Source organism: Podarcis vaucheri (assembly GCF_965113315.1).
Source record: "Podarcis vaucheri genome assembly, chromosome: 7".
Taxonomy (NCBI): domain Eukaryota; kingdom Metazoa; phylum Chordata; class Lepidosauria; order Squamata; family Lacertidae; genus Podarcis; species Podarcis vaucheri.
Genome location: NC_138765.1, coordinates 84361413 through 84376764, shown reverse-complemented (window position 1 = coordinate 84376764; position 15352 = coordinate 84361413).

The following is a 15352-nucleotide window of genomic DNA, read 5'->3' as shown; positions in this document are numbered from 1 at the left end:
AACCAATTCTGACAACCCAAAAATTCTCAAAGGGCCATGCCTGCCAACCTTAAATTCACAGCAAGTGGCAAAGGCCCCGAGCAGAGCTCAAACACAGAGCTGCTAGCCCAGGGCTACAAAGAAACACAAGTGGGAAGGAGGGTGGGTTTTTGGACTCATACCCTGCTTGACAGCTTCCTATGCACATCTAGTGAGCCACTGAGGGAACAGGGTGCTGGACTAGGTCATCTAACTTGGCAGGGCTTTTTTCATGTCCTTATTACTATTTTTATTATTTATTAAATTTCTATGCCACCTTTCATCCGAGGATCACAGGGCGGTTTACAACATAGAAACACATGTGCAAGCTGCTGCCATTCAGTGAATTCAGCTAGCTCAGTATAAGGCAGCTTCTTAGGTTCCTAATGGAAAACTGGTTAGAAACAGACCAAATGAAATTCAGCAGAGACAAATCTGCATCTTAGGCACACACAAAACCCAAATACACGGGTACAGGATGAGGGAAACCTGGTTTGGCAATAGAACATGTGAGAAGGATCCTGGGATTGCAGCTGATCACAAGCTGAAGATGAGTTAGCTGCGTAATGTGGCAGCAAAAAAGGCTAATATGATTTTTAGACTGCATTAATAGTTTCCAAGTCACAAGAAATTCCTTTGTTCTGCAGTAGTCAGGCTCATCTGGAGTGCTGGGGACGGACGGGACCACACACTCAAGAAGGTTGCTGACAAATAGGAATTGGTTCAGGTAAGGGCCTGCTGGCCAGTGGCCTAGCTAGTCCAGTACCCTGTCCTTACAATGACCTACCTCATACCTGTGGGAAACCCGCAAGCAGGACTGGGGTGCAACAGCAGCACTCTCCCCACCTGTGAGTCCCAGCGACAGCCATGTAGTTCTTATGAGAAGGATCCAGGATGACAAGGCCCCTCTCAACTGCACGATAAAGTAGCTCATTCAGAAATGCTTTAAATAAAACCTCAGAATGATCTGGGAAGTGAGGCGTCATTGTTTGTCTCTCCCAGCTTCTAGCAACTCAAGAGGTTTCAGAACATGCTGATCTTGACATTGTTGGCCAAACTAATTTCTAGTTAATGATGAACATGGAAGGAAGGATTAGGAGGGTTTTGTGTGTGTTTTTTGCAGTACAACCTAGGACAGGAAGAAGACTGTCCAACTGAAAACACAAGGAATGCAAGCAGGGCCCTTCTGGCATTATGATAGCTGTTAATTATGTCCTGTTTTTGCCCACATTGCTATGGATTTTAAGATTTGCAGATTCCATGGTGCACAACCCTACATTAAGCTGAGCTGGTCTGTCTTGCATCCAAGTTATTTTGTGCCCAGATCCAGAGGTTTTTCCTACAAGAAGTCTGTCTGAAGCTACAACATGGTCAGTTTGCCAATGTGTCCAGAAGAGCCATTACCTCAAGTTGGCTGCTGAACAGCCATGCGCCTGCACCACTAAAGGTGCATTTTTAGGGGAAGTTAACAATCTGATGTGCATTACAGTATGAGTAGAAGCTGCTGCATGTCTGGGGATGAAATCATGGGGCTCACCAAACTGGTTGTGCTACTGAAATTCACAGATTTCATATTTCTGCAAATGGAAAAGGGGGGAAAGGAAATACCATACATAAATCAAGTGGGTTCGCACTCCACAATGGAGAATGTGGGGAAATGCTACAGCTATGGCACTTGCTTTCTCCACCCCCAACTCTGACAGTGCTATCACCTCTGAAAATGGGACGAGGATGCTGGTCTTGAGATCCAATTACAACATGCAACAGGAATTGCCCTCAGGGTCTGTGGCAATCTCAAACTCATGAAAGACAAGGAGCCATGCTTGATAGGTGACTGCAGCTCATTTCAGCTAAATTATAGAACTGAGCAGAGAAAAGCTTCCCAAGAACCTTTTCTTCCTGTGGAAAGAACCTTGGTGTTCCAGAGATCTTTCCCATCCTGCGTAATCCTGACCTGCCTTGAACCGGCTTGGCCAGGGAACAAATGCAACAGTGCAAATGTTTATTTGGCCATTACTTGGAATAGAGAGATGTAGACGCTGATAAGGCAATACAGTTTATCTGTCTTAATCGCACAACAGCACTTCCATCTATCTCGTGATGCTCTTGATGCTTGTTGTTGTTTAGTCATTTAGTCGTGTCCAACTCTTCGTGACCCCTTGGACCAGAGCATGCCAGGCACTCCTGTCTTCCACTGGCTCCTGCAGATTGATCAAACTCATGTTAGTAGCTTCGAGAACACTGTCCAACCATATCATCCCCTTCTCCTTGTGCCCTCCATCTTTCCCAACATCAGGGTCTTTTCCAGGGAGTCTTCTCTTCTCACGTGGTGGCCAAAGTATTGGAGCCTCAGCTTCAGGATCTGTCCTTCCAGTGAGCGCTCAGGGCTAATTTCCTTAAGAATGGATAGGTTAGATCTTCTTGCAGTCCATGGGACTCTCAAGAGTCTCCTCCAGCACCATAATTCAAAAGCATCAATTCTTCGGCGATCAGCCTTCTTTATGGTCCAGCTCTCGCTTCCATACATCACTACTGGGAAAGCCATAGCTTTAACTATACAGGCCTTTGTTGGGAAGGTGATGTCTCTGCTTTTTAGGATGCTGTCTAGGTTTGTCATTGCTTTTCTCCCAAGAAGCAGGCGTCTTTTAATTTCATGACTGCTGTCACCATCTGCAGTGATCATGGAGCCCAAGAAAGTAAAAACTCTCATTGCCTCCATTCCTTCCCCTTCTATTTGCCAGGAGGTGATGGGACCAGTGGCCATGATCTTAGTTTTTTTGATGTTGAGCTTCAGACCATATTTTGCACTCTCCTCTTTCACCCTCATTAAAAGGTTCTTTAATTCCTCCTCACTTTCAATTCCTCCTCACTTCATGCTTAGCTAGTTCAGAGGCTGTGCCACCATCCTCCCCGAGTAGCTGTGGTGACTCCATGGACATTCCGGACTCAAAGGAATGCAGAAACTACAGGACAGTTTTGGCAGCAGGACAAATCAGGTTTTCCAAGGTGCTAAATGCCATGCCGTTTCCATGGTGCACCACAGAAACTTTGGCATTTCTTGCTGGTCAGAGGTCTCATGTAGTGCCTCAGCTGCACCAACTCACAGCCATCCCACCTCCGTCCCCTGCTTATTCCAAAACCATGAAATTCTACAAGGACAGAACGGATGCCCCATATTTCAAATGGCACTGACTCCTTAACTGGAGAAGGCAGATGGCAACAGGTCTTTGCTGCAGCAATCCCATTCCAGAGTGTCTCTCTCATGTCTCTCTCTTTTCTCTTCTACCTGGTACATTGCTTTGTTTTGGCAAGTCTGTGCCACATGGTAGACTGGGCGTGGAAGAAGGGGAGTTTATTTTTGGATATCTGCCTGCATGTGAGAGAAATAAATATCTTGGAAAGGCAACCAGATGTTCCCTAATTGGTTTGATAAATACAGCAGATGTTTCATCTCCTTGATTTATGGCAGGAGTGGCACTGCCAAAGTTTTGTGTTGTGTGGCAAGGAGGAGGCAGCCCTCAAGGCTGCAATCTGGATTTAAGCAAAGGAGCAGCCCCACCATGAAAAGGTCCAATCTATCACTTTTCTGCAGCTTTCTGGCATTTGGAGCCTACCTTGTACCAATGGAGTGCAAGTGGGAACTGTTTGCAAACTCTTTGCACAAACTTCCAAAACTGGTTCAGGGCATCTAACAGAAGATCTCAAGGGTGTGATCCCCTAATTTGTGGCTGTGTGCCATTTTGGGTAACCAGATCCCTGTACACGCAGTACAGTGCCCTTGAGGCTGTAACTTAGATTCTTATCCATCCCTGTTCCTTCTCCATGTAGCTCTGATGTTTGCCGCTTATTCCCCAGAGGTGGCCACACTTTTTCTGAAGGAAGAAAAACGAGCAATCCCTGTAATCGTACAAATAAACAATTTTATACTCCACTGAGACTAGAGCTGTCCTCTGTTCCCATGCATATCATGAATATCTCCAGACAAGAGGCCACTGGAATGAAACTTGCATGGCGTGGGTAGAGAATAAAAGAGGCAGGCCCATAATAATGTTTCTGCTGATGTGTTACAAAACATTTCATAAGCTCAATAAGGGTAATTGTTGGAGAATTGAATAATGCTGACAGAAACAAAGGTGCTGTGGTTAAACCGTGTCAGTTTACTGCATTTGGAGACATTTAGAAGACACACTCAAGACCAGCTAGTGCGGATTAGTTACTCCCTGCTAATTCCTATTAATCACCTTCTTCAAGGTAGTTTAAGGATAGATTTTTCTCAGGGCTTATCCACATTTCCTTTTTGCCCCGCTATTTTCCAGGCAGAAATCCACATTTTAACGCTTCGTGTCCAAGCATGTTGTTTTTTTGCCCCGTGAGGTTGCTATTTTCCTAAGTTTGAGGAGGGTGAGGGAAGACCTGAGAGAGGGCACAATGCCCTGGAATCTAGATGGGTCTTTGGGCCATAGCAATTCAGATTTCCCTCATTCTTTCTTTTTCTTTCTAAAATAATTTTATTAAGGAGTTTCTTAAGTTACAAAAGCATGTGCATTGTCTCTTTTGTTTTTCCAGGTCTTGGTGTCTTTTCTACAGATCAGTTACATTTGATGTGAGGCATTAGTATTGTTTACCCCACTTTCTTGCTTTCAGCTTTCCTTCATTCACTTTCTTGATTTCCACCTCAGCTTCTTTAACCACCTTTTCTTCCTTTCTCCTGCCTCATATTCCCCTCCCTGCTTGTTTCTCGAAGCTTTCCTTCATCCACTGCATGTCCCCCTGGTCACCTTCCTTTCTTTACACCTCAGCTCCTTTGCCACCCTCCTTCCCATTTCCCTCATCTTTCTGTGAGACCTTTCTTGGCATGCCTTCGTCTAGCTGTTTCCCCCCTCAGCGCTCTCTTTCCCCCTTCTTTTCTTACGCTGCTTTCCCCCCACCCAACAAACTCTCATCTCCTCAGATTCTCCCTCTTTCCCTTCCCTTGAGCTTCGAAATGCCGCCGCCTTCTCCTTCCTCAGCTTCCCTTTCCACCTTGACTTCTTAATTCCACACGCCCACAAAATCCCTTCAGAGCCTCAGGCAGGCTTCTTGCCATCCCTTTTCTCTCGAAGACTCCTTTCGAGCCTGACATTCCCTCACTTTCATCTTTTTTTCCCTTTCAACCGCTTTATCTCCGCTCTCCCTCGGTTTCTTAGCCCTCTCCACCTCATCTGATTTCGTTTTCCTCAGCGGTTCTTACATTTTCTCTATTTCTTTTGAACGGCTTTGCTAATTTTCCTTCAGCCGCTCTCATTTTTCCCGCCTTTTCCCCCTCCCTCTCTGCCCCTCAGCAATGGGGAGGGACCGGCATCCTGATCAAATTTGCAGATGACACCAAACTGGGAGGGGTGGCTAACACCCCAGAGGACAGGATCACACTTCAAAACGACCTTGACAAATTAGAGAACTGGGCAAAAACAAACAAGATGAATTTTAACAGGGAGAAATGTAAAGTATTGCACTTGGGCAAAAAAAATGAGAGGCACAAATACAAGATGGGGGACACCTGGCTTGAGAGCAGTACATGTGAAAAGGATCTAGGAGTCTTGGTTGACCACAAACTTGACATGAGCCAACAGTGTGACGCGGCAGCTAAAAAAGCCAATGCAATTCTGGCCTGCATCAATAGGAGTATAGCATCTAGATCAAGGGAAGTAATAGTGCCACTGTATTCTGCTCTGGTCAGACCACACCTGGAGTACTGTGTCCAGTTCTGGGCACCACAATTCAAGAAGGACACTGACAAACTGGAACGTGTCCAGAGGAGGGCAACCAAAATGGTCCAAGGCCTGGAAACGATGCCTTATGAGGAACGGCTAAGGGAGCTGGGCATGTTTAGCCTGGAGAAGAGGAGGTTAAGGGGTGATATGATAGCCATGTTCAAATATATAAAAGGATGTCACATAGAGGAGGGAGAAAGGTTGTTTTCTGCTGCTCCAGAGAAGCGGACACGGAGCAATGGATCCAAACTACAAGAAAGAAGATTCCACCTAAACATTAGGAAGAACTTCCTGACAGTAAGAGCTGTTCGACAGTGGAATTTGCTGCCAAGGAGTGTGGTGGAGTCTCCTACTTTGGAGGTCTTTAAGCAGAGGCTTGACAACCATATGTCAGGAGTGCTCTGATGGTGTTTCCTGCTTGGCAGGGGGTTGGACTCGATGGCCCTTGTGGTCTTTTCCAACTCTATGATTCTATGATTCTAAATAAAAATAAAAGGGCAGGAAAGAGATACTGCCTGTGCCATTGAGGCTCACTGTTATGTAGTGAGTTGAATAGGATCCAAAATGCAGCAGTCTGATTGGTCCTAGAACAATAGGATTCAGAGTGCAGCAGTCTGATTGGTCCACAGGAGCCACCCAATCCAGCTCCAGGTGGAAGTGAATCTGCAACCTGATTGGCCTACAGGAGAATCCCGGAATTAGCCAATCACTTGGGGCCCATTGTGTAAATAATGTATATAAAACAGACATTCTGGAGGAACTTCCATTCCTCCTCACCACTATGAGCTGAATAAAGAGCATGAAATCCACTCTCGACTCTATTTCACTCACCCTTCCAGGTGTAGTTTGTTGCTCTCTTAGCCTCCCCGGCCTTGGGTGCCCTTGGCAGAAGGAAGGTGGAAGGGGGTAAAAAGGAGGAGGGGGCTTTTCACAGTAAACAACAGCAAACTCTAGAATATATTGCTTCAGAGATTGCATCTTTCCCCCCAATCTTGAGCAGCAGCAAGATTTCAGGGCATAGGCGCCATTCCTGAGGGGCTGTGGGTCCCGGGGCAATGCAAACATTTTACTGTGAGTGCCCTGCTGGGCGACCCAACATGTCCTGTTGGGAATGGAGCTTGCCATATTCCAAGAAGTGAAAATCCGGACACAAAAGCAGTTGAGCTTTTTTCAGCCATTGTCTCTGAGCTTTTAATTTTTGTGAAATCACAAAAAAGGAGCTATTTTTTCAGAAATTTGCCAAGAATTCAACCCTTCCTGTATGGTTTCCCCAGACATTTTAAAATTCTTCCCGGGCGCCATTTTTGATGGACATATCCCAACTACAACCAGGAGATTACGCTTGTACGGCAGCCCTAACTTTAAGAAATATAGTGCATTGACTCATATTTAGAACCTGGGTGCAGAACAGCATAGGGACGTCCCGGAGAGGGCACAGAAGGGCAGGCAGACTCCTATGTACTCCTGGCTGGAGTGGAGAGGTGTGATTTCTACACTTGGGAAGACCATGGAGCAGAGCAGTGAGAGGTGTGGCCTGGGCAGAGTCCTGAGGGCCAGTCAGGGAGGCCTGGAGGGCCACATTTGGCCCTTCGCCAGATGAGGTTCCCTACCCCCTTCTTGTAAGTGCCTTTAGGATTGTAGCCTTAATCCATTTCAAGCTGCTCAGACTCACGAAATCGATCAGTTAAGGTTCTGAAGGTGCTGAGAAGTATCTTGTGTCCTCTTAATTCAGAAAGCAAAGCAAGGAGAGGTGACTCCCAGGTGTGGAATTAGGAACAGAGAGGAGACAGGACAGGTTCTTCTCAAACTGACCACTTAAATCTTGCAAGAGGACGTGCCACGACGTGTAAGCAAATTTTATCATGCATTTCCTGATTTCTAAGTGCATCAGAGTCATTTGTTAAGCATGGGCTGGTGGTGCCCAAGGCAAGTCAATACTCATCAGGGCAGGCTTGTTGAAAGCAATGGACTTACGTGCCTTTGGGGAAAGGGCCTACACTCAGTGGGCAGAGATCACCTGCCCGGCATGCAGAAGGTCTCAAGTTCAATCCTACTGGCAGTCAGGGTGGAAAGTACAGCACTAGATGGACCAAGGGTCTGACTCAGTATATATTTTTTTAATTTTTAATTTATGATGTTCAGTTACATACATGTCAATAGTTTTCCAATCATTCCAACATTTCAAAGCTCAACTTTCTTCCTCTTCTTTATGCAGTTCCTTAAATTATTTTTTTTACATTTCCTGCATATTTTAAATTAACTTATTATTTTATTCATCTACTTAAAATATATACTCTTAAGAAACTGCAGGATATTGCCATAATCCTGCTAATGAGTTTACAGTTTGTTTGTAAATATTCAGTAAACCATTTCCATTCTTTCATGAAAAGTTTGTTAGCTTGATTTCTTATTTTTCCGGTAAGTTTCGCCATTTCTGCATATTCCATAAGTTTTTGTATCAATTCTTCTTTCATCGGGACTTCTTCTTCTTTCCATTTTTGGGTAAATAACATTCTTGCCGTTGTAGTTACATACATGAATAAATTTCTATACTGTTTAGGTAGTTCTACCCCTAAAATCCCCAAAAGGAAAGCTTCTGGTTGTTGTTTTTTACAAATGTTATTTTAAACAACTTTTTCAGTTCATTATATATCGTTTGCCAGTAAGCTTTAACCTTACTACAAGACCACAACATATGATAAAAAGTACCCTATTGCTCTTTGCATTTCCAACACTGATTTGATTTTGATTTATACATTTTTGCCAATTTACTCGGTGTTAGATACCATCAATGGGTCTGGCTCAATATAAGGCAGCTCTCTGTGAGTACTGTTTAGGTTATTTCCAGACAGGAACTTAATTGTGTGAATGGGATGCTGCTGACAACGGGGTGTTGCTTTGTTCTTAATTAACTGGATTTCCCCTGGAAAATGTAAATCCAAATTAAATATGGTGGGGTGGGGAGATGCAGGCTGCGTCTGATGTCAAAGGTGTTGTGTGGACGCTGCGAAAAAATGTGCATTCATGAGAAGCACCTATCCCATCATAAAAACCTGTTGGGAAGCAGCCTTGCTTGGATTCTTTGGGTCTTGGGTGTCCAAGAACAAAGGGCATCTTTGCAAACATGCCATACAATGATTCCACCCCCCTACATAAAAAAGAATATTGGGAACTGTAGTTTGTTAAGGGTGCTGCTGTTGCCATTCCCACGATTCTTTGGGAAAAGGCATGCATGCATTGAGAAACACAAATAGTCTCAATTTTTCCAGCCCCTAGAATGGTCTTCTGCAGCGTTTTTCCCGACTTGGCTTTCTGGACAAGGGAATAGCCTTCATTGTTGGGCCCTTACATTCACATGACCAAACAGTCCAAGCATCCCTCTCTTTAAATTAAGAGAGGAGGAGATGCCAGTGCCTCAGTTTCCCTCCTGGAAACCGGTTTCGGATGTTTGCTCCTGAGTTGAGAATAACGGCGGTTTTGTAAACGTGACACTCCCCACGGAAGGCCCGTGAAAAGTTTAATGGATCACTGTTCAAGGATCCCTTAAAACTGCGGCGGGGATACTATTTACAAGCCCACAGTGGGCAGCGGGGGGGGGGGGACGACCACAGGTCGTTTTTCATTCCTCCACCCCCCCCCATCCAAACCCATCTGTGTTATGCATCTTGTAAACTGCGCGGCCTGTTGCGCTCCATATTTATTGGACCATAAATAAAACCTATTCAAAATTTTATGATACTCGCTGGATTCCATGGCCCCCACCCCCGATTTTTATGGCCCTATTTTGCTTCTGATGTGTGATGCAATCGCAAGTAAGAAATGGATACTCTCGCCAGCTGCACCTTAATGCCACGGGAATCACTGGAGGCGTTAGATCCAGGTGGGGAGGGGAAGGCTGGGTCCCTTCCCCACACACTTTGGGGAGAGAAGGGAGGTGGGGGGGCAAAGAGTGTGTAAAAAAACAGACCCACCAAATTCTTGTTATAAGATTGCTCACTGCTCCAACCTCCTGGTTTCTGACTCAGCTGTTAAACCCTTAGACTTGCCACAGAAATATGAAACGAAATCCTTGGGTTACACTCTTAAACAAGGGTTGGGGGACACCTGCGAGACATTGCTGGGCCCCAGCTGCCCCAACAGCCAGCATGGCCAGTGGTCAGAGATGATGATGGTGGGAGTTATACCGTATTTTACGCTCTATAAGACACACTTTTACCATCCTAAAAATTAAGGGGAAATGTGTGTGCGTCTTATGGAGCGAATGCAGGCGGGAGGCTCTGCTCAGCGCTCCCGTTAAAGAGCCACATGGAGCGTGTGTGCAGCTCTTGGGGGCTTTTCCGCTCTTTAAAGGGAGCCTTGGGGGATGAAGGCTCCCCTTGCCCGGGAGAGGCTGCGCGTGGCTATCCCATAAACCAGGACAGCTAGTGGGATCGCTGCGCAGCGATCCCGCTGGCTGTTCTGGCTTCTGGGATTCAGAATATTTTTTTCCCCTTGTTTTTTCTTGTCCTCTTCCAAAAATTAGGTGTTTCTTATGGTCTGGTGCGTCTTATAGAGCGAAAAATACGGTAGGTTGCTATAACACACTGAGGGCCACAGTCCATCTCCTCATTAAAAGAAGGCAGAGTTGTGATGCAGGAGCTGGGGGGGGGGCAGTAAAGGCAAGTGTTGGTCTAGCTCAGGGATGGGAAACCTGTAGCTCTGTAGAAGTTGCAGGACTCCCAACAGCCAGCATGGAAGGACGACGGGCGCTGGAGTCCGACAACATCTGGAGGGCCACCTATATTACCCCTTCCTGCTCTTGTGCTGCCCTCACAGAATGATGATTTCTGGGTTTTTGTAGAGCAGCAGGAGTGATGCGAAGGGGGTCGCTCAGCCTACCTGAAACGCCCCATCTTAGGCCCAGAAGACGTGAAGCAATAACCTAGGAAAGAGTGCCCTGAAGGGTGCTTTCTTTCTTCATCCTCAACGGTGGCAGCCAACTCTTGCGCACTTCTGGCTGCCCGAAAGGTTTCTAGTTCAAAGAAAGGGGCTTTTCCGGCACCTCCTCGCTGGGAAAGGACCCCTCCTTGGGTGCAGCCAGTGCCGTAGCGTGGGTTGTCAGCACCCGGGGCAAGGCAAGTAATTTGCGCCCCCTAACCCGTGGATTTGCGCCCCCTAACCCGTGGATTTGTGCCCCCTAACCCTAACCCCCAGATGTTGCGCCCGGTGCGGCCGGCCCCCCCTGCACCCCCACGCTACGCCACTGGGTGCAGCTCCTCATATATCAAGCACTGTGACTTTAAAAGCCAATCCGCCCACAGGCACACACCTCCTGCCGTGCCCAGCCCTCAAGGTCTTGGCCAAGAGGTGGGGAGAGAGGCAACCTGGGAGGGGAGCTAAGCTCCCTCTCTCCCATGCAATGGAGGAGACGCATACCCCCAGATGGAGCCCCCTGCGTGCTGACAGGTTTTGCACACACACACCTGCACACACAGCTTCCTTTGCAGCTAGGCAGGCTCTTTTCATCACCTCCACATCTGGGAAACAGTGAGGGAGGTGTCAGGAGGTACAGGCAAGAGGAAGCTTTCCCACAGTTCTGGCACTGCCGCTGCTGCTGTTGCTACCTGCGGCTGTGGAAAGCGCCACCCGCAGGCAGTGGCGTAGTGTGGGTTGTCAGCACCCGGGGCAAGGCAAGTAATTTGCGCCCCCTAACCCTAACCCCCAGATGTTGCGCCCGGTGTGGCCGGCCCCCCCTGCACCCCCCGCGCTATGCCACTGCCCGCAGGGCTGCCCAGCAGCCCTGCCAGGGTCCCTCTTGGCACCAGGTGGTGCCAGCCATCTCCTCAAGTGCCTGGCAGCAGCATTTCGCCTGCGGGCTGCTTTGGGACAGGATTGGGTCCAGGTCCAAAGCAAGAGGGTTTCCTTCCAAGGGTGGAGAAACACCCTCGTGGTTTGCGGTGGGGCATCCTTGGTTGTTGAAAGACCCTCCTCAGATTTGAGGAGGATGCAGGGCTGTGACAGCATCAGGGTCTGCACACCAAGGATAATGGGCCATTGGCAGTTTTGCCCCTTGGCAGACACATCTGCTGTTTCAGAGGCCTCTCTCCAAGGGCCCAGCCTCTCTCATCTGGTTGACAAAAGAGCTTCCCCTGCCCAATGGCTTTTCCCTGTTCTGTGGAACAGCACCCCTCCTCTCAAGACACTACAGGAGCCCCTCTAAGGCCACACTTTCCGGAAACAGCTGGACGTGTTTTTTGTTCTGATTGGCTTCATTCCCAAGTGGAGAAAGGGGTCTTTGCCACAAGTGCCGACTTGTTGGGGTTTCAGTCTGGTTTTAAATGTGTTCCTTGTTTTTGTTTCCCCTGTGGTTTCTAATTATCGTATGGGCAATTTGCCTTGAGATGCTAAGGCGATGAAGAAATCAATAAAAACAATCATGAATGAACCAGGGCCAGGAAAGATGGCTGGTTTCGTCAAGGGGCATCTTTGCTCCTCGGAAGTGGCACTGTGAGAAATCAGAACAACCGTTTCCTGCTCCTCTTACAGGTGTTAACAGGCATTTTTATTACTCCCAGTTGCTGTTGCTGTCAATGCACAGTGTGCTTGTTTTGCATCCGTACGCTAAGCCTCAGCTGAATTTTCTCTGTCCTTTTGGCATTTCATCACCTCTTGACTCCACCGTCTCCAATGTTCTCCTCTTCACCCGCCAGCTTATATATTCCTGCCAGCTTCGTGCACCTGAGGAGCATCTCGCCCACAAAAGCATCTTATGTAATAAAACTGCTTCCCTTTAAAGCTTTTGTTTGTTTGTCCTGGGCAAAGGCTGTGACTAATGTGTAGCAGCAGCAGCAGCAGCTCAGTGTACAAGAATGCAGAAGTCTGAAACCTCAAGCCCAGTTATCACAGCAGAAACACAGAGATACATAAAATAAGCAAAGTTTAAAAGTCAGATTACTAATTATTCTTAAGAAACCTTTCCCACAAAAATGTCTGTTACTTCCAATAGATGTACATAGCCACTTCCCTGGAAGTATCCGCCAAACATTCCTTTTGGATTTTGTTCTTCATTGGTCAACACAGCTATTTCCTGACTCCAGCTGGCCAGACTCACATCTAATTTCTCATTCTCGGCTTTCCATAACCAACGACCAAATTAACTTTCTTTCTTTCCTCAGCCAGGCCTGCCAACGGCAGTCAGAACATAGGGAGAAAATGAACTTTTCTGCCTCATGTACCGTGCTGGTCAACACTGGCCGGCAGCATCTATCCAGGGGCTGAGGCAGAGAAGACGCCGTTGGTGACTGAAGCTGAGTCCTTGAGCTGAAAAGGATGACACAATGATTCAATCGTTTTTTAATAAAGACAGACACCATATACCGTGGCGTAACCTTGGATGCCAGTTTTGTGTTCCTATCCAGGTGATGATAACAGCAAAAATCCCCTTCATTGATGATTGGTGCCTTTGGGTCTGGTTGGGAAGAAGGCAGTGAGCCCTTAAGATAGGCAGACCAGGGTGAGGCGGGCTGAGGTGGATGAGGCAGTGCCCCATTTGCCCTAATGGGCCAGCCTGCTCTGCCCCTAGTCCGAAGCCAAGTCCTCCTCCTGGTCCTCCTTGCACTGCCTAACAACGCCTCTCCAGGGGTCCAGGCAGAGCGGGGAGGCCTGCCCTGGCTGGCCAGCAGATGCCATGTAAGGCTACACATATGTCATATGGCTTTCGCCAGCTGCAGGCACAATGACAGCCTGGGCTTGTTCTAGCTTCTCCAAGATCTGGCCTGGATTTGTCCTTTGTGGAAGAGATTCCTGGGGTTAGCTGACAGCGGAGGTCTTGTGTAGCAGCTCTGAGAGCAAGGGGCTGGCAAAGGGTCTGTAGAAAACTAGGGGCCCCTTGAAGGGGAGGGTGGCAAAACGGGCACCTGCCGTGCCTTACGGAAAACGAGGCTTTTGCGTGTTGCCACAAGCCTTCCTGACGCATATCGTTGGGTGGAGCCGAAAGGCAGCTTTTTAAACATTTGGTGATCTGGCCTGATGAGAAATTGTGCACGCAACTGATGGGAGCATGGTTATGCAGTGACATCACGCAGAGTGAAACAGGGTGGTGGTGACGTCATGAGCCAGTGGCGCAACAGCAGCCTCAAGCCGTGACAGAGAAATGATTCGTTTCCAAAGAAGACCCAGAGATGTGGGTTTTGGATGTGGTTGCTCAATGCATGCTCAGAGGCACTTTTTGTCCTCATCATTTCTCCATCTTCTTCCAGGGCCTGGCCTTGGCATTGCAAAGCGTGTCAGTGGCTCCTCTGGACAGTTGGGCCCCTGTGGTTTAGATTGGCTTCCTGTCAGGCAGAAATTCAACAAGTGCAGCCTTCTTTTGTTTCCATAGCAACTGCTGCAGGATCAGTCCAGGGGAGTGTTCTGGCATCTAACCAGGCATCCAGTACAGATGCCTCTGGGATGGAGGCCAGAAGATGGTGCCTTTTCCTCCTATTAGTCCCCGGCAGCCTTTCAGGGGTCCACAAAGCTGGAGGCTGTACAGTCGTACCTTGGATCCCAAACGCCTTGGTACTCAGACATTTTGGCTCTCAAACACCACAAACCTAGAAGTTAGTCCACCTCCAACCCAAACGTCCGGCGGGGCTTCCACGGCTTCCAATTGGCTGTAGGAGCTTCCTGCAGCCAATCAGAAGCCACCTTTTGGTTTCCGAACATTTTGGAAGTTGAATGGACTTCAGGAATGGATTCCGTTCGACTTCCAAGGTACGACTGTATTCTCATAGCAAACGAGAGCTCAAGAGGAAAGGGCTGCTAGATGAAACCCTGGGACAGCCTATATATTCCAATACTCTGGGTTGTAGTCAACTCAGTCCTGCTCGCAGCAGACCTACTGAAAGTAACAAGGCCTAAGCTAATGTTGTCTGTTAACTTCAATGGGTCTACTCTGAGCAGGAGTAACATTGGCTACAACCCACTGTCTCCCTCCCAATCCTACATGTTGTTGTCAGCCAATGTTAATCCTACTCAGTGTAGACTCAGTGAAATCCATAGACGTGACTAACATAGGTCCATTAATTTAAATGGGTCTGCTGTGACTTGATTGGCTACAACCCTAACTATGTTGCCTCTGGAAGGCCAAGGAGCCTTTTTTTAATAGATATTTATTGAAGTTTCAGAAATTATATAAAGAAAACAAACAAGACACAGACAAAAAACAAGTAAAATTTCAATCCCTTATTTTCTTATACCTTACTTCGCTGACCTCCTCCTACCTCCCCTTTCTGTATTCCAATTTCAAATTATTTATTCAGCAAATCCTTTCCCTTAATTTCATTTAGTTTTTAACCTTTCTTTTCTTTTAACTTAAACATTACTGCTGTAAACCACTTAGTTTCTAAACTGTCATCATTCTAACATTCATTAATTTTACAGTATTTCTCATCCCTTCCTTCAATTTGTTTTTGATAACCTTTTGATAACGAAATAAATTGTAATTATGAACCCTTTGGATTCCCAAACTCCACCCCCCCTTTCCCGGTTTCAGCCCCCAACATCCAAGGAGACTTTTTGACCCACCCATCCCAGAGTTAAACACCCCTGCAATATTTTCTTGA